The 19,910-nt window shown below is 42.2% G+C and overlaps 1 pseudogene; it reads right to left on the bottom strand.

Moving 5' to 3' along the window:
• Positions 1-653: 653 nt before the first annotated feature.
• Positions 654-16,772, bottom strand: LOC139718992 (uncharacterized; annotated as a pseudogene).
• Between the last annotated feature and the right edge of the window lie 3,138 nt (positions 16,773-19,910).

Here is a 19,910-nt window from a genome sequence, read left to right on the forward strand (position 1 = left end):
GACAGTTCCCTCACTCAGACTATGTCCTAGGAACTCAATTTCCTTGAATCCCAAAGCACACTTGGATGGACGTGCTGCTAGGTTCACCTCACGCAATCTGTGCAACACCTTCATGACTGTGTCTACATGTTCTTCCCAACCCCGAGTTGCCCTGAGTATGAATCAGCACACCATCTATGTAATGAACTACATTTGGGATACCCTGTAATACACTACGCATCATTTTGGTGAATTGCGCACCAGCGGTTGCAAGACCAAACGGCATGTACTTGAACCTATACTGCCCACTGGGTGTTAAGAACGCAGTCTTGTCCTTATCGCTATCTCACATAGGGATTTGCCAATATCCCTTGGTCATGTCTAGTTTAGTGAAAAACTTACTCTGTGACAAAGCAGAAAATAACTCTTTGGGATCAGGCATAGGTTCGGGATTGAACAGTGTAATTTGATTTAGGCAGCGAAAATCAAAATAAAGACCCTGTTAGAATCGTCAGGTTTTTTCACCATTACTATGGGATGACCGTCAGGGGAATCTGCTGGTTCAATAATCCCCATATAGTCCAGGCTGGGCTCCATAGAAAGTGCACCTAACCTTGTTTTTTTATATATACAATGTTTTTTGATGGATTCTTGTCAATTCGAGGGTGCTGATTCCAAATCCGATTGATGCCACTCGCGTAACCTTGAGCATTTTCGGCAAAACGCAAAAATCCAAAATGGCCGCCATATATGCTAATTTGGCCATGATAATCCCAGTTATGTCAATATTATGACAAATTATTCCATCAAAGTTTTTTAAAGTTTTGTTCCTTGTGTCATTCTACTTGCACATGCAAGAAATGTTTTCATTTGAAGAGGTACATTTAGTATTGGTGTCTACTTTCCTTTCTAGTGTCTCTTTCATTGCTTTTGGGACCTTGTACGGAGATGAGCGAATGGGCTCTTCACCAGTCAAGTGCAATTTACATTCGGCAGCTGTTGTATTCTTAGGAACATCAGAAAAGACATCCTGGTACTCACACAGCAACTGAGAGATTTCTTTCTTGCGACTCTCATCCAAGCACTCATTTACTTTCACATGCTCAACAAACTCCTTCTGATGCATGAATGGCATCACTGGCACCTCACCTACACCAACACCACTCATCTCGGCCGTAATCTGGCAGAACTCCCTAAGTCGATTTTGGTCGATTTTCAGGTTTTGAGTGTTTTGTGTGTTTTTTCTCATGCTCTTTCAAGTGGGCCAAAAAATAAGTTGTGATCGGTACAGAAAGTTATTTTTAGAAAGTAATTTAGGCAAAATTCCTGAGGAGAGAGGGCGATTAATCACGCAGAACTGCGTAAGTCGACTTACGACAACGCTTGGACCAAGGTGTTCCTGCATCCCGCACGGACATGGTATACAAATGATGCACAGGATAGAGTGCGTTAGTGGAGGCGTATAGTGCACCCGAGAGTGAGCTATATACGCCTCCACTAACGCCACGAAATAATCCTGTGCATCATTTGTTTTATAAAATGGGTCGAAAATTCGAAAACTAACAGCATTTTTCAGCGTTTTTCACGTACCTTTGTGGGTCAAGACGTCCGAAGATGTTCGTCCCAAACATTTACGCACGTCGCACTCGGAAATCCCTCACATATAAGTATGATGGGGGGTTGGGTTTCCGGACACTTAAGTTCCCGCACGAAAACTTACTTATTTTACATAGAATATGCACCTTTTACCTTAAAGACTTGATATAGACTCCTCATATAGGCCTACTAGACAACATACTTTAAACGGCGTGAGAATTAACCTGCTAAATCGTTGGATTTGCTCTTCAAAGTGACTCCATGTACGCGTCCGGTCCCACAACGCTTGGTCTACTGTACTGTACGTATAAGAGTATACGTACGCCACACATGTTATGCACATCCACAAGGGAAGAAAGGCCGGCGGCCGGCAGCCCGAACTAGAAGTTGTTTACAGGATTGACAGCGCGTATGCATGCAATTCAAAGGAGCCGCCGCGCGCACAGACGATCGGCAATAGGATTTAACACGCAGTGCGATGGGACTGAGTAACCAAAGCACACGTGACTCATTTCAGCGCTTCCTATTGGCTACATTCTTGAACCCATTTTTTAATATATCTTAACACGCGCGTGCGCGACTTTGGTAGTGACGAACGCGCTGCGCGTTCAAGCTAGCAGTGCCTAGCTAGCTAGACACGTCGTACGGCTACTACGTGTATTGTACACGACGACAGTCACGCTAAAGCGATAACCCTCGTTACTCTTGGGGGAAATTGCCACTTTCTTTCCCTTCATAGACTGGCAGGCTTCAAAACAGGTCAACGATTATGCGGTATGCCTTACTATTAAGTTTTGCTACAATCTAGTGTTTTTTTAAGCCTAGAACATTTCTAGATCTAACAAATGTTATAGTTTGCATCTTGTCTGACATCACGCTCCAGTCAACTTTAGGCCTACTTAATACTACTGCTGCAGCACTTGTCCATTGTTAGTGTACGCGAAATCAATGTACATGTACTGTGCGGTAGCGTAGGTCACGCGAACAACAATATCTGTAATCCATTGACTATAGCTTCTTTTTTTGTTTTTCATTGTAATAAGCGGTTAGTGGGCTTGGATCTACGGGATTGATCTCGAGAAGTTTAATGAATATCTAGGATACCGTCTATAACGATGGCATTTTCGATCCAATCCTACAGACGTCAGAAATTGACCAATACTAACACTTTTACAGTTTACTTTTTTAATACCGGTACCGTACCGGTACTCCCAGTAGAGTTGTGCAGTAGGGGCCTACTATTTTTATTTAACTTAGGCTGAATCGCCGGTTATTCTGTCTTTACTCAGTTTTCTATTTTTCTAGATTTGATTCGGCTAGACATTCTTGAAGTCTGTAATATGAAGAATCTAGGATCTACAGGTTAAACGCTAAATTATTACCATTTAGCCCTAGAAATAGATCTGAAACTTAGATTTAGATCTGTGTTCTATACATTACTACTATTACTAGACATTTATATAGGCTATAGACTTTATAGACTTACCGTTAGTCATTAGATAGGCAGGTTAGGCTGTACGTTGTTCTTAGATCTACTGTAACATTAGTACTAGGTCTAGATCCCCAATAAACAGTCTAGCTGTAGATTTAGCCCCTACCTGGATATAGGGTATAGATCTAGAGTCTAGACTAGAAAATCTAGAAACTAATTTTCATTTATCTACTAGTCTGTTATAATGACGCCCCAAAATAGACGTACGGATGTTACATAGACCTAGACAATCGAGTAGAAAGAGTTCGAGAGTTCTCGTACGTTTTAGGGCTGCGTAGATAGTAACGGTTAGAACACTACTACCCTAACGTTAGTACTGTAGTGACAATAAGGCCTACAGTAGGAGTCGACGCAAACGAAACCTAGGGTTTATTTTTTTATTTTCTAATAAAGCTGTAAATAAACGCTCCTAGTATTATTTAGTTTAAATAGAGTTTAGGCCTTCAGCCAAAAGGGTCTAGGCATACTCTTACTTTGGGCATAGAGTAAGATAATAATGAGATTAGTAGGCCTATCGTATGCAGATTCCTACGTACCGCTCTACTAGTCTCTAGATGTCTAGTGTATCGTTAGGCATGAATAGACTACGGTCTAGACGGTCTACAGTGTAGTACCTGTAGTCTTGATGAACAATATAGCTTAACATCTAGAACCTAGTCTAATATTATTCTTAATCCAAATGCAATGCTTCATGAGATCGACAATAACCCAAGCAGCAGCCAGGTTTTTGATGTAGCAGTACTTCTTGTGCCGCTAAATAATGCTGAAACATGAACACAGACTGACAACATTTGGGGAAAGCAAGTTATTTTCCACATACAAATGAAATTGAATGTGAATCAGTAATGATGACTTTATACAATACAAATATTTCAAAAATAAATTTTACTCGATCTAAAATATTCATTGTTTTGACACTGCATCCGCTGAATAGTAAGGGGTGTATGGTAAAATACGATAGACAACCCGCAGAAAATAGACCGAGATACGTAGTTCTGGATGATAAACCATGTGTTTATCAGCCAGAACTGCGTATCTCTAGGAGATACGCAGTTCTGGCTGATAAGCACGTGGTTGACGACAAAATGAGATACTTACGTTCTGCCTGATGAAACACGTGCTTATCAGGCAGAACTGCGTATCTCCTAGAGATGCGCAGTTCTGCCTGAACACCCCCCCCCCCCCCCCCGCATGGCCAGAAACTTAAGGGCTTTTTACACTTGTGTTTCTTAACCCCGGACTTTCTCTGACCCAGGACTATCGTTAGTCCCGTACCAATTTTTTTCAGCTTTTTACACTCGCCAATTAGTCCCGTACTATCTCTTGTCCGGGGCTAAGGAGAAAACTGACCTTTTTACACTCGTATTTCTTAGCCCCGGACTTTCCAAACCACATGAATATTCATAATTACGCTGTGTACTGTACACGTACACGCGCGCACCGGCAGCACTTGATTACCTCGTTTCTGATTGGTCAGTGAGGGTCGGACTTCGTCTCCGTCGCTTAGTCCAGGATTATTTTTTCGTTCTGTTTACACTCACTTGCTTGGCACCGCAATTGCGGTGCTAACCCCTGCTATTTTGCAGGGCCAGATAGTACCGTACTATCGGTGGGGCTAGCCCACTTTGGCAAAAACGAGTGTAAACAGAAAGTGGGCTAAGGATAGTCCCGTACCAACGGTGGGGCTAAGGCCCCCCCCCCCCCCCCCCTCCTTAGCCCCACCGTTGGTCCGGGGCTAAGCAAAATTTTACAAGTGTAAAAAGCCCTTTACGCAGTTCTGACTGATCAACCCGGGCACGTGACCAGAGATACGCAGTTCTGCCAGATTACGATCGCAAAAATTTGGCGACGATTAATCTGGCAGAACTGCGTAAGTTTTTTTAAATTGGTAATTTTTACTACTTAAAAAGGTCAAATTTTTTTGGGGGGGGGGCTGGAAATAAATTCTTTAGACCAATTATGACCAAGAAAAGAGGAAAAATGCAACTCATCGTATCTCAGTTTAGAAAGGTGTAACATTGAATCTTTAAACCCGATTTCTGGCGTAATGTGTTAAAGGAGATACGCAGTTCTGCCAGATTACGGCCAATCTGGTCACAGTCACCATCCTCATTACATACTTCTTGACTCTCTTCACAGAAGTCAAAGCATCCAGCTACAGAAGAGTCGATCTGTTCCCTCTGAAAATACTTCTTGAGAAGGTTTATGTGATAGGTATTAGGAACACCATCTACATCTACGATATAATCAGAGTCGTGCCTCGTGCCTACTACAGGAAAAGGACCCATCCATTTCAATAGCAACTCATTCTGCTCAGTGGCAAGCACGATTAACACCTGGTCTCCCACTTCTAACTTCCTTCGGCTGGCATTCCTGTAATAGTACTTCTTGTACTTTGCTGCACCCCCTTTGAGTGATTCCTGAGCTAGTTCCCATGTCTTTACTAGTCTCTCACGGAGCTCAATCACATACTCATACTCATCTTTCATCTCTGCACTCACATCTCCATTTGTCCACAACTCCCTCAACACCTCTTTGGGTCCACGGACATTCCTCCCAAACAAAAGCTCAAATGGAGAATATCCAAGACTAGAGCTAGGTGTCTCGCGTAGAGCAAAGGGAAGTGCAGGCAGATATCTATCCCACTCTCGTGGTTCGTCTGCACACATGCGTCGCAATGCTGTTTTAACCAGTCCATTGTACCTCTCCACCAAACTATTGCACATGGGGTGGTATCTAGAGCTAGTGACCTGTTGAATCGACAGCAATCTGAACACTTCGTTCATTAAGCGTGACACGAACTGGGGACCCAAGTCTGACATAAATTCACTTGATATGCCTATACTCTGCTGTGCACACCAAGCAGTGCTTCTGCCACTTCCACGGTTGTTATAGATTTCAAAGGTAAAGCCTCTACGTACCTAGTAGCAAAGTCTACCACTGCCAGTATATGTGTGTGACCTCTAGCTGACCTTGTGAAGGGACCTGCTAAGTCTATAGCTATCCTCTGAAATGGAACACCTATGATTGGCATTCGACCTAGGGTCGTCTTGTGCACGCTACCTTTGCACCCTGTCCTTTGACAAATGTCACACGACCTACAAAAGTTCGCAACATCTTCACCCATTCCAAGCCAGAAGAACTGGTTCTTTATCTTGGCCATTGTATTGTTTATTCCCACATGACCTCCCATCAAAGATTCATGTGCCACTTTCATCACCTTCACCCTCTGTGACTTAGGGAGAACTACGCATTTGTGTCCTACACCAAGCTTAGGATTGTTTTCATCCCTTCTCTGTCTGTACAAACAATGTCCCTCTGACACGAACATGTACTTTGACTTTTCATCTCTACCTACTTTGTTCCATAGTGATTTCAATGATGAATCGTTCTTTTGTTCACGAACAAAATCAGCAGGCTTCAGACAGGAGATGGGATCAACAGTTTTAAAACCCTTGAGCGGTTTGACCTTAGCCTCCTTCTGAGACCGGGTTTCGACTGCCATTACCTGTGGATCATCTTCTTTCACCTCAGAAAGATTGTCAACCGCCTCCTTATCAACGTCATCAACATGAGTATCTACAATTTGCTCACCATCTCCAATGACGTATGTTGCGACACGGATTGTCGCCCCTACACGGATTGTCGCCCCCTGCTCGGGGCGACAATCCGTGACGGGCGTTGGCGGCACGGATTGTCGCCCCCGTCACGGATTGTCGTCTGGCAACAATCCGTGACGAGGGCTGGCGGCACGGATTGTTGCCCGGTCACGGATTGTTGCCCGCCCTCGAAGCACATTTTACTGGGTAATATCGTTCTGGACATAGTCATTGAAATACTAACACATAACTTACATGGCTACATCCATGCAAACATGCCATGTAAAAAGTCATGGTGAGATTTCAAGGAAGTGTGTATGTGCGCGTGCACATGATAATTTAGTGTCCGTTTGTGCGTGTGTGTGTGTGTGTGTGTGTATGATGGGAGAATGTGTTTATTATGTCAGGCTTTTTTGCGTATGTGTTTTTTTAGCTGCGCGTGGGGAGGGTACCTAGTAAGCTGTTGCTGGCATAAACGTTGATATTGATTTTATCAGCAGCTTTGACTTTGAGGAGTTTGTTTGGCGGATTTGTATATGAATTAGGAGTGGAGCTTGCGTGCGGGCGGATGCTGCTTTTCTGCATACGGTCCATTATGTCTTTATCAACATTGGGAAGTCGTTTCATCAGGAAGGAATGTGGTATCGGTTCGGGTGTGCGTGTGTATTGGGGAGGGGGTTACATTTCGTTATTGCAAAAGTTCGTTATTCTGAAGGCTCCTTGAATTGAATTGAATTGAATTGAATTTATTTATCTAACCACGGTAAAAAGCCTGCTATCAGCTATAAGCTGTTTTTCAGCAAGGCCGTGAAATGATATCAAAACATAGAAATCATACAATGAAGAGAATGCACATAAAAAACACAAAATAATCATTACAAACGAACGCCAGAAAAGAAATGAAAAAAAAAAAGTCACAGAATATACATTGTGTAAGTACAGACAAAAAAAAAAATGAAAATGAAACATGTGACAAGTTATTGGGAGATAGCAATTACATAAACATTGTGTACTTTAATAAATTTAATATAATCAGGTAGAATAATTAGCAAAGGAGATGTTCGAAATTGCTCTTGAGAATGCAGTGATTGAAGTTAAGGATCTTGTTTCTGTTGGTAATGTATTGAATAATCTCGATGCCGAATATAGAGTGCTATTTTTAAGAATAATTGATTTGGGTTTAGGGAGGTTAAGAATATTTTCATGATTACGTAAATTGTAGTGGCTTACTCTTTTCTCGAGACGTTCACATAAACTTTCTGGTAGAAAATTATTCAGCAGTTTGAAGATGAAAATCAATGCTTGCTTTTTCCAACGATCGATTAAACAGTCAACTTTAAGTGTACTATATAATGTTTGGCGGTTAAAACGATTATCAACTTGCAACACGATTCTCAGCGCCCTGTTTTGTATTATCTGCAATCGCCTTAAGTGCACTGAATTACCATTCATCCACAGAGTACAACAGTAGTCAAAGTGACTTTGGATTAAAGTGTGGTACAGCGTAAGAGCTATTGCTTTGTCAATAAAACCCCTTGCCCTTCTGAGTAAATAAAGATTGCGTATGGCCTTAACTCTTACACTTTCAATTTGCTGAGACCAAGTTAGATTACAATCAATAATAACACCGAGGTATTTACATTGATAAACTCTTTCGAGTTCTGTATTACCAATACAAACATTGAATTTGCTAAAGGGTCTTAACTTTGCTTTACATCCTAAGATCATGTAATTACATTTCTGTACATTTGATATCAGGTGGTTATGCGAAAACCAGTTAGCCATCAGCGAAAGATCATTATTCAAAACGTGTTGTAATTCTTGGGGGGGGGGGGGGGGTTGGATGCAAAATACACACAGGTGTCATCCGCATATAAAGACAGGCGACACTTTTCAACAACTTTTGCGAGATCGTTTAAGAACAATATAAATAAGAGCGGACCCAATATGCTGCCTTGCGGTACACCACAATGCACAAAAGAACAGGATGATTCATTTCCATTGACCACAGTTATCTGTCTCCTTTGACTAAGGTAATGTCTAAACCATCTGGTCACATTCTCATCAAAACCATAGTAAACTAATTTCTTTAATAAAATGTCATGCGAAATTAGATCAAACGCTTTTTCAAGATCCAATGAGATTAAACCAACAACATAGCCTTTGTCTATGGCACACACAAGGTCTTCAATGACATTGATTACAGCAGTCGAAGTGGAATGTTTTGGTCGAAAACCGTGTTGTTGTGAACATGAAATACGATTTTCCGTTAGATACGCAGTAACCTGCTGAAACACTATTTTTTCCAATACCTTAGAAAGCACAGGTAAAACAGAAATTGGCCTGTAATTGGTTACATTGGTTGGGTCACCATCTTTATAAAGTGGCGTGATACGTGCTAATTTCCATGCGCTTGGTACTACACCTTTCACCAGAGATAAATTGATCAAATGTGCTAAAGGCCGTAACATATGACTTACTGATATCTTAAGTATGCTTGCAGGAATATGATCAAGACCAGTTGCCTTGTTCAAAGGTATTGTATTGACATGCTTTAGAATGTCTTGTTCTGAGATCTCCTGAAAAGCAAACACAGACGATGCTTTTTCCATAAATTGTTCCATGTTATTACCAAACAGTTGTGTTTCTTTACGTTTGTTTGCAATAGTTGTGAAATGGTCATTCAAATGAGTGGCAATATTTCTATATCCACTGATATCTTTACCTGAGACAACCAACTTATTAATAGTAGTATTCTTCTTTTTGTTCGGCAAAACACAACGCAAAGATTTCCACATAGCGGAGGGGTTACCCTTGTTGTCTCCGATCATTTTAGAGACGTATAATCGTTTGGCCGTTCTTATCATGGATGTAACTCTATTTCGTAGTTTTTGTCCCCGCTGAACGAGTTCGAGCAGGGGACTATGAAACAGGCTCCATACGTGTGTGTGTCTGTGCGTCCGTCCGTCCGTCCGTGCGTCCGTCCGTGTGTGCGTCCGTGTGTGATCAAAATGTTCAATTTGCTACTTCTCTGTCATTTATGAGCCAATTTTGATTCTGTTTGCTTTATATGATAGCACTACATGGGAGCTTTAAAACTTCTACACAGAATTTCAGTTGTGACCTTTGACCTATATTGTACATTTTGCTACAAAATGCTACTCCTTCGCCATTTCTAACCCGATTTCGAATCCGTTTGCTTTATGTGGTGGCACTAGGTGAGGGCTTCAAAACTTCTACACAGAATTATGACCTTTGACTTCTTTGACCTTTGACCTTGATTTTGACCTATATTGTACATTTTGCTACAAAATGCTACTCCTTCGCCATTTCTAACCCGATTTCGATTCCGTTTGCTTTATATGATGGCACTAGTTGAGGGCTTCAAAACTTGTACACAGAATTTTGACCTTTGACTTCTTTGACCTTTGACCTTGATTTTTGACCTATATTGTGCATTTTGCTACAAAATGCTACTCCTTCGCCATTTCTAACCCGATTTCGATTCCGTTTGCTTTATGTGATAGCACTAGGTGAGGGCTTCAAAACTTCTACACAGAATTTGGACCTTTGTCTTCTTTGACCTTTGACCTTGATTTTTGACCTATATTGTACATTGGCTACAAAATGCTACTCCTTCGCCATTTCTAACCCAATTTCGATTCCATTTGCTTTATGTGATGGCACTAGGTGAGGGCTTCAAAACTTCTACACAGAATTTTGACCTTTGACTTCTTTGATCTTTGACCTTGATTTTTTACCTATATTGCACATTTTGTTACAAAATGCTACTTCCGGCGGGGACATATATTACGCACCGCGTAATTTCTACTTTTCCTTGTTTAAACATGTCCCAATGAAGCTCAGATCCAGACTTTTTAGCTTGCTTTTTCATCTGGTCCCTTTCTCGAATCTTACTTAATACATCATTATTCATCCATGGTGTCTTTTTTTTGTTTGACTCGCCTTTTCCGAAGTGGAACATGTTTGTCGAGAATGGAATTGAATTTAGAGACCCATAATTCATATGCTTTTTCTACATCACTTTCCGCAAGCACGTCACTCCAAGACACCTGCTGTAAGTCTTCAATGAATTCGTCTTCACATAACTTCTTAACACTTCGGCTGACTACATATCTATGGTTACCTGGCGGTGGTTTGGTATTACCCCAAGTAGCCATGACCATAAAGTGATCGCTAAAACTCAGTGGTATTACATCACAAAACGATATTTTGTCATGATTTGAGGAAAACAGAACATCAATTAGAGTTGAGGTTTTAGATGTAATCCGAGTAGGCAATTCAACGAATTGTTTCAGCTCGTGCTCTTCCGCTATTTGCAATAAACGTCTGGTGTGATGTGCTGATGGCACTTTGTTAAGATCACAATTCATGTCACCCCAAAAAAACATAATCAGTGCTTTGGGTTTCAATATTCTCTAAAAGATTTTCTATCTTATCAAACATATCGATATAAGAATCTGGGGGTCTATAGTAGTAAAGCACAAGAAATGGTTTTTGTTTTGGTAGACAAATTTCGATACACAATAACTCCAGTTTATCATCAAATATATCCTGTCTCTTTTTGTATATTACAGACTCGTGAATATATATCAAGATACCTCCACCATTTCTGTTTCTGTCCATTCTGATGCTTGCATATCCTTCAATAACAATTTCATTATCAGTAATAGATTGGTCTAATCTTGTTTCAGAAAGACACAAAACATGGATTTTATTTGTTTTTACTACGTGTGTTATTTCATCAAAATTTTTCAAAAGAGAGCATACATTCAAATGTGCAATATTAAAACCAGGATGCGAGTTTACGTGCTGAAATATAACTTCAGGTTTTTGATGACTGATAAATGTGTCTGGAGACAGTTTATCAAAACTTTCCTGACTGATACTTACATGTTCATGGTCATTATCATTCAACTTATCTATGTTTCGAGGCAGTTCATTCATTAAACATGCATTGCACATCCAATCTACATCAGAATTGAAAAGTTCATGAGAAGCTCCTGAGCAGCGAAAGTGTGCCCATTTTAAACAGGAAACACAAAGTATACCTTTTTGGTTAGACCTGACTTGTCACATGATGAACACGGAAATTTAACAGCCATATATATAACAATTTACAAAAATAATATGCACAAGTATTCTGGTATCTCGCAGCTTTTCAAGATCTGCTCGATGTCGAATGTTCACTATCTTGCTATCCCTTGTCAGTGCACGAATTCTGCCGTCATTGGTCCACACCCTGGTGATCGAGTCGCATCTCAGAGCCTCACGGACGAGTTCTTGCCTAGATGATGTCAGGTCTTCGCGAATGTATATCGGGGTTCTCTTCAGCTTCATTCTGGCAGCATACACTTTCTGACGAACATTGTACCGTGCAAACTTGACAATCAGTGGCCGTGGTTGATCAGCTCTTCCTGTCTGAGGTCTTTTCGGTTGAATCTGGTGTGTTCTGTCCAGGTCACCTTCTCCCACGTTGAAACCGAGGTCGAGTTTGGAGTTCATCGCTGATTTCGTCCTTCTTCTCCGGCACGCCGTATATTCGAAGGCAGTTTCGCCTGGAGTACTGCTCTTGTTCCTCCTGGTGGTTTTTGCTGTCAGAGAGCTTTTTCTCCAGTTGTTTGACTTTTTTCTCAAGTTCATTCACTTCTTGTTGCTTTTTCTCGACGTCCAGGTTGACTGCTGCATACACACTTTGAGATACCCGGTCTATCAGAGCCGCTGCGAGGAGGTCAACCAACTTTGAAAGGATGGGCTCGGCACAAATCACTTCTTTTATCTGGTCTTTGAGTTTCACTGTGTCACTCTCGTCGAACTTGAATGACGCGCATTCCGGAGTGGAATCATCTATTGTGTTGCTTGCACCCTTGTCCGTTTCCATGGTAGACTGAGCACCCAATTTGGTACCATCTTCATCCTCGTCTCGGCAGCCGGAGGGTTCCCCATCGTCGGACGCTAGAGACTCGTACCTGCCGACATTTTTTGATGAGCTACCTCTGCCCGTTTTTCTCTGTCCTGCTGTTCGATTTCCTGATCTCATCATGTCCACAAATTGATCACAGACAGTATCAATAGTCACCACAGCATATTCCTCATGTATTAAGGGCAAGCACTTGGAGCAATTCCGTGAAAAATCCGAAATTTGATGAATCTCTCTCACAGTAAGAACGGATAACGTCGTGACGTCGAGAGCACATAATAATTTTAGTCCGAAGGTTCTTTATTCCGAAGGTTCGTTATTTCGAATTCATTTTTGGATCAACGAACCTCTAGGTTTAGGGAATTGTGTTTTTTGGATAAATGAAGCCTCGGAAAAAAAGAAACTTCGGGATAACGAACCTTCGTGTGTGTGTGTGTGTGTGTGTGTGTGTATGTGTGTGTATGTATGTATGTGGGTTTGTGAATGTGGGTGTGGGATGATTTAGGTTTTGGTTAATCAGGGGTTGGTGGGTTGGGGATTGGATTTGAAGAAGGATAGTTATAAATGGTATGACAGATGTTGGTAGGATTTAATATTTAGGATAGATGTAGACCCTAGATTTGTTTCGGTTTGGGGGGGGGGGGGTGGTCGGGTTTTTTATGACTGATTTCATTCTAGATTTGTGTAATGTATTTGTGTTTTTTTATGTATATGCCCTTGTAAGTAAGAAGGTGTTACATGATCCAAACCAATATATTCAAGGAATATAGGTTTGGTAGGGCCCTACATGTCAAAACTTTCTCGTGAAGAAATTATTAGTAGGGTTGGTCTATAATCCAGTTATCTATGTTGAAGTGAGATTATTTGTAGTATAAATGGACAAATGGATTTGTTTGTGTTTCGAATTGCCATTTGTAACTTTTTTGTTCATGTTACACCCAGAATGGGTCGATTTATGAATGATTGGAATGAAAACAATAAATATCAAGGGGAAAAAAGTGTTGAGTTGGTTTATTTGCATTATGAGGATTTGTTTGAGTGTTTGCTGGTGTTTGTTTGTATATTACGTATGTATTAGCGGTGTGCAATGGCAGTTCGTTTGTGCTAAAATCAATTAACGATTGACAAATCATTTACGGCGTGTGAAAATTATTTGCTCATGCATAAATCATGTCAAACCTATTCTGGTATGGACGTTGTAGTTAAGACTGATGGAAGAAAATGACTGCAGTGAAAAATGAACAAAGACAGATAACATTTGGGGAGGGTACCTCCCTCGTATGTATTTTCTCTCGGTCACTCTCTCGCCTAGCCCGCCTCAACGCTGATATTGGTTGACACACCCATACACTTTTTAGATCAACGTTGGTGCGAACTCTTTTAACGCGTGCTCATACACGCTGAAGGCATTTTCATTGCCACAGTAGTGCCTGCTGCTCAAAAAAGTTTGTTCGCACAAATATCAAAACACTACGGAGCCCGCCAGGTGACATGAGGAAAAAAAATATGCATGGATTATTGCGTTCCCTCGCAGTAATCATTGCCATATTCCCTCGCAATAATTATTGCGTTCCCACGCAATAATTACTGCGAGGGAACGCAATCATTATTGCGAGGAACGCAATATTATTGCGAGGGAACGCAGTAATATTGCGTGGGAACGCAATAATATTGCGAGGGAACGCAATAATATTGCGTGGGAACGCAATAATATTGCGAGGGAACGCAATAATATTGCGAAGGAACGCAATAATTATTGCGAGGGAACGCAATAATCCATGCAGATTTTTTTCCCTCATGTCACCTGGCGGACTCCGTAAAACACAAACACAAACAGACACACGACGCATACAGGCACACGTATAAACACAGACGAACAAACCACTACCACTATACAACCACCACACATGCACAGTTTCTACATATTGTATTATTATACTCCAAACACACACACACACACAGCTATACGGAAACTCATACACAAGTCACTTATTGTACTCACCTACAAATCATACACAGTGCATATCATGCAGCTCACAACAAACAAACACACACAAACACACACACACACGCATAACTTATCAGTAATACCCATCCCACCAAAGCCTAACACCGGAGGAACCACCCCGAGCCCGGGGCGACAATCCTTGACGGGGCGACAATCCTTGACGGGGCGACAATCCGTGTCGCAACAATTTTTTTTTTTGCCAGCACGGATTGTCGCCTTCGAGGTCAAAAACTGGGAACTGCACAAGCGTCCCTGATTGTCGCCAGACGACAATCCGTGACGGGGGCGACAATCCGTGTCGCAACAGACGCATCTACCACCATCATCCGCATGATCAGCACCGTCACTCAATGCTCTGCCCCCTCGGGGCACCCACTTCAAATCATTGGGCTCACGTGCACCAGTGACATTCCCAACAGTCACTTCACACAAGCGATCCGGCATACACAATGCTTCAATCTCATCTGAAAAATATGGGGAGTCTAACTCTACCTTGGCGACTGGAAATTGCTTGACTGTTCCATTAATCAACCTCACTTGACACTGTCTAACACCTCCCAGTCAGCTGATGTCTCTCAACCAGTCTGGACTTAACAACACATGTACTGCATCCTGTTTCACTGAAATTGGAACTTCACCAGGATATAACCTGCCTGAAACAACTGGCATGTGGTTCATCATAGCACTCACTTCACGATAGGACATACCCAACCTTTCAACATTCACTTTCTCATGCATAATTAGATTACCGTGGTATGCGTTTCAGTAGGCATGCACGTGCTGTCTGCGCAGGCTGTGACTGTCTGCTACTCGCGTCATTAGAACGTAACGGACCAATTGACTTCGTAGGACTACTGGGTTGCGGAGCGCTTGCAGCACCACCAGACTGTACTGGTTCTGTACTGTTTGCAGTCTCTTGCATCATTGCCTGTCCATGTTTTACATGAGCCAATGGGCAGTCTCGCTTGAAGTGTGATGGATTACCACATATGTAGCAACCTTTACCTGACCGCATACTTGTACCATTTGACTTTTCCCCCTTTGTTCTGGGTGGATGCGGTGCATGTTCCTCACGGTTAGTGTAAGTGTTAGTGTTGCCTTTGTATACTACTGGCTGACCTGAATTCACCCCACCTAGTTTGCCTGTAGCTGTGGGTCTGACTCCCCCTTGTTTGCGAGGAGCGCAAAATGTATGCAGTCCATGAGCCCCTACATACACCGTAGCTCTTTCCACGATCTCGTCAATACTACTGCATTGCCCCTCTCTCACGAACACTTCTATTCCTGTGGGACAGCACTGTACAAATTGTTCCCTCAATATCAAGTCAAGAAGGGCATCATAATCCTCAGAAATCCCAGACAATTCTACCCGCTTCTGTAGATAGCCCTTCTGTCGAACGCTGAACTGCCTAGGCTGTTCGTTCTTCTCCGGCCTGGCCGTACGGAACTTTTTCCTATATCCATCCGCAGTTAGATGATAGAATTTCATTAGTTCATGTTTCACTATTTCATAATTACTGCGATCCTCACTCGACATTCGATTCACCACCTCCAAGGCTTGTCCGGTTAAATTAGCAATTAAATGCAACACTCTAAATTGTACTGTCCGGTAAACCTTGGTTATCCATGATTAAATCAAATTTGGAAATGTATGCATCAAATCTATCGTTAGTGTCGTTGAACTCACCTTTCATCTTCACTCCACCACCAGCAGCAAAACTGGTTCCTGAGGATCTTCTCTCCTCTACACGCAGTTCCGCCAACCTCACTTCGTTAGCACGCTGTTTTTCGCTCTCCTCTCGCGGCTGTTTTTTATTTTCTTCGCTCTGACTTTCAAGCTCTTTCAGCCTCATCGTTCCTGCGCAGCGCTCTGACACAAACTTACTAAGCTCACCACCAGTAAGACCTAAATCTCGACCTAGAGTACAAAATTCCCTCATCTGATCGATACTAGCCATAATCATCTTACTGTGAATACTGCAATGAATTTGTATTGCAATGCTGGGATGCAAGCCACTTGTCTACTCTGACAGACAGTATCAACACCGTAACATTAAACAACAGTACCAGAATACCATTACATGAATGTACAGATCTAATTCCAGCCAAGACACGTTCACCATGACTTTTATACTAGAAAAACGGAAAAACGGCATAATCGTGCTATAGTCCCCACCGTTCCCTTACGAAAAAGTCCTGTGGTACTCCTGTGGTAATTACCACAGGACGGTACCACAGGACAGTACCACAGGAAAGTACCACAGGACAGTACCACAGGACATTAACACAGGAATTGTCCTGTGGTATTTTGGGACATACCACAGGACAGTACCACAGGAATTCCTGTGGTATTTTGGGACGTACCACAGGGCAGTACCACAGGAAAGTACCACAGGACCAGTACCACAGAACAGTACCACAGGACAGTACCACAGGAATTCCTGTGGTATTTTGGGACGTACCACAGGGCAGTACCACAGGAATTCCTGTGGTATTTTGAGACGTACCACAGGGCAGTGCCACAGGACTAGTACCACAGAACAGTACCACAGGAACTGTCCTGTGGTATTTTGGGACAGTACCACAGGACAGTACCACAGGTCGATCATTGCCACACAGTATTACCACAGGGCAGTACCACACAGCATTTCCATGGTACCACAGGAGAGTACCACACAGGATAGATCGAAAAAAAAAAATCTGGGAGAATTTTAGCCACATATCAAGGAATATTCCTGATAGGTGAGTGATGGATTTCAGTACAAACATGACCCTACTTAATAACCTGTCCTACTCCTAACATATAACCTCAAACGAGAGTCTAATGGCCAAGTGCCAATCTAGTCCTATAATAGATCTATATAGTCATATTCTATTCCTAGGTGGCCATCGACCCTATCAGTACATATATATATATGGCTGTCTATCCGTAAAGCATTAAGGCATGGTTACTAACTCGATTATACTTTATTATCAAGATATGAAATTACGCTTTCATAACAATATCTATGATATTGGGAATAACATAACATAATTAGACAATCTTTCGTAAAGTTCAAAGTAAGTCCCATCATTAATACTTTGACTTTTTAAGTCATTAGTATTTTCTAAAATCTAGAGTGCTTTTTATGAATATTCATGAGCTATGTAAAAATTTGTACCACAGGAGTACCACAGGAGTACCACAGGAGTACCACAGAAGTCCTTATGAAATTTCTCATGCTTTACATCAGCACTTTCACTAAATAGGTAATACTGTAGGAGTATAGGACAGGATAAGTAATGGCAAATCAATTGTTATAATTCACAGCATAACTCATCTATCAATTAATTGAGAAATATTAATATGTGCTTTTTTTGTTTGTATTTTTGTTATAAATTTCAGTTGATTCTGCCTTACAATTTTCCTGTGTGGTACTCCTGTGTGGTACTGCTGTTTGATATTCTCCTGATGTGATAGTCCTCTGGTATGAAATGTTAAGAAAAAAAATATCCTGTAGCATTTTTCTGTGGTACTTACGAATTTAATTTGCTGTGTGGTACTTTTGTGTGGAATAGCACCATATTATGATTTTCCTGTGGGATTTTGGACAGTTCCTGTGGTACTCTCCTGTGGTATATACATCGAAAATTACCACAGGAATTCCTGTCGTATGTGGTACGTCCTAAAATACCACAGGACAAGTCATGTGGTACTGTCCTGTGGTACTATCCTGTGGTACTTTCCTGTGGTACTGTCCTGTGGTACTGCCCTGTGGTACTGTCCTGTTGTACGTCCCAAAATACCACAGGACAAGTCGTGTGGTACTGTCCTGTGGTACTGTCCTGTGGTACTGTCCTGTGGTATGTCCCAAAATACCACAGGACAAGTCGTGTGGTACTGTCCTGTGGTACTATTCTGTGGTACTGTCCTGTGGTATTGTCCTGTGGTACGTCCCAAAATACCACAGGACAATTCCTGTGGTACTGTCCTGTGGTGTGTCCCAAAATACCACAGGACAAATCGTGTGGTACTGTCCTGTGGTACGTCCCAAAATACCACAGGACAATTCCTGTGGTACTGTCCTATGGTATGTCCCAAAATACCACAGGACAAGTCGTGTGGTACTGTCCTGTGGTACTATCCTGTGGTACTGTCCTGTGGTACTGCCCTGTGGTACGTCCCAAAATACCACAGGACAAGTCGTGTGGTCTTGTCCTGTGGTACTATCCTGTGGTACTTTCCTGTGGTCCTGTCCTGTGGTACTGCCCTGTGGTATTGTCCTGTGGTACTGCCCTGTGGTACTGTCCTGTGGTACGTCCCAAAATACCACAGGATAAGTCGTGAGGTACTGTCCTGTGGTAATATCCTGTGGTACTGTCCTGTGGTATGTCCCAAAAATACCACAGGACAAGTCGTGTGGTACTGTCCTGTGGTATTTTCCTGTGGTACTGCCCTGTGGTACTTTCCTGTGGTACGTCCCAAAATACCACAGGACAAGTCGTGTGGTACTGTCCTATGGTACTATCCTGTGGTACTTTCCTGTGGTACTGTCCTGTGGTACTGCCCTGTGGTACGTCCCAAAATACGACAGGACAAGTCGTGTGGTACTGTCCTGTGGTACTATCCTGTGGTACTTTCCTGTGGTACTGTCCTGTGGTACTGCCCTGTGGTACTGTCCTGTGGTATGTCCCAAAATACCACAGGACAAGTCGTGAGGTACTGTCCTGTGGTACTATCCTGTGGTACTGTCCTGTGGTACGTCCCAAAATACCACAGGACAATTCCTGTGGTACTGTCCTGTGGTACTTTCCTGTGGTACTGTCCTGTGGAACTGCCCTGTGGTACTGTCCTGTGGTACGTCCTAAAATACCACAGAACAAGTCGTGTGGTACTGTCCTGTGGTACTATCCTGTGGTACTTTCCTGTTGTACCTTCCTGTGGTACGTCACAAAATACCACAGGACAATTCATGTGGTACTGTCCTGTGGTACTGTTGTGTGGTATACGTCCCAAAATACCACAGGACAATTTGTGTGTATACTGTCTTGTGGTACTGTCCTGTGGAACTTTCCTGTGGTAATGTCCTGTGGTACTGCCCTGTGATACATCCCAGAGTACCACACGAGCCTGTGACACAGTACCACACAGTTCCTGTGTTAACATATATTCGTGTGGTACATTGTGTGGTACCAACCAGTACCACAGGGAGTACCACATGAGCCTGTAAAACAGTACCACACAGTTCCTGTGGTAATATTTATTTATGTGGTACATTGTGTGGTACTGACAAGTACTACAGGGAGTACCCTACA

Source organism: Diadema antillarum, unplaced genomic scaffold (assembly GCF_040938485.1).
Source record: "Diadema antillarum isolate AM-2024a unplaced genomic scaffold, OU_Dant_1.0 scf00000103, whole genome shotgun sequence".
NCBI lineage: Eukaryota > Metazoa > Echinodermata > Echinoidea > Diadematoida > Diadematidae > Diadema > Diadema antillarum.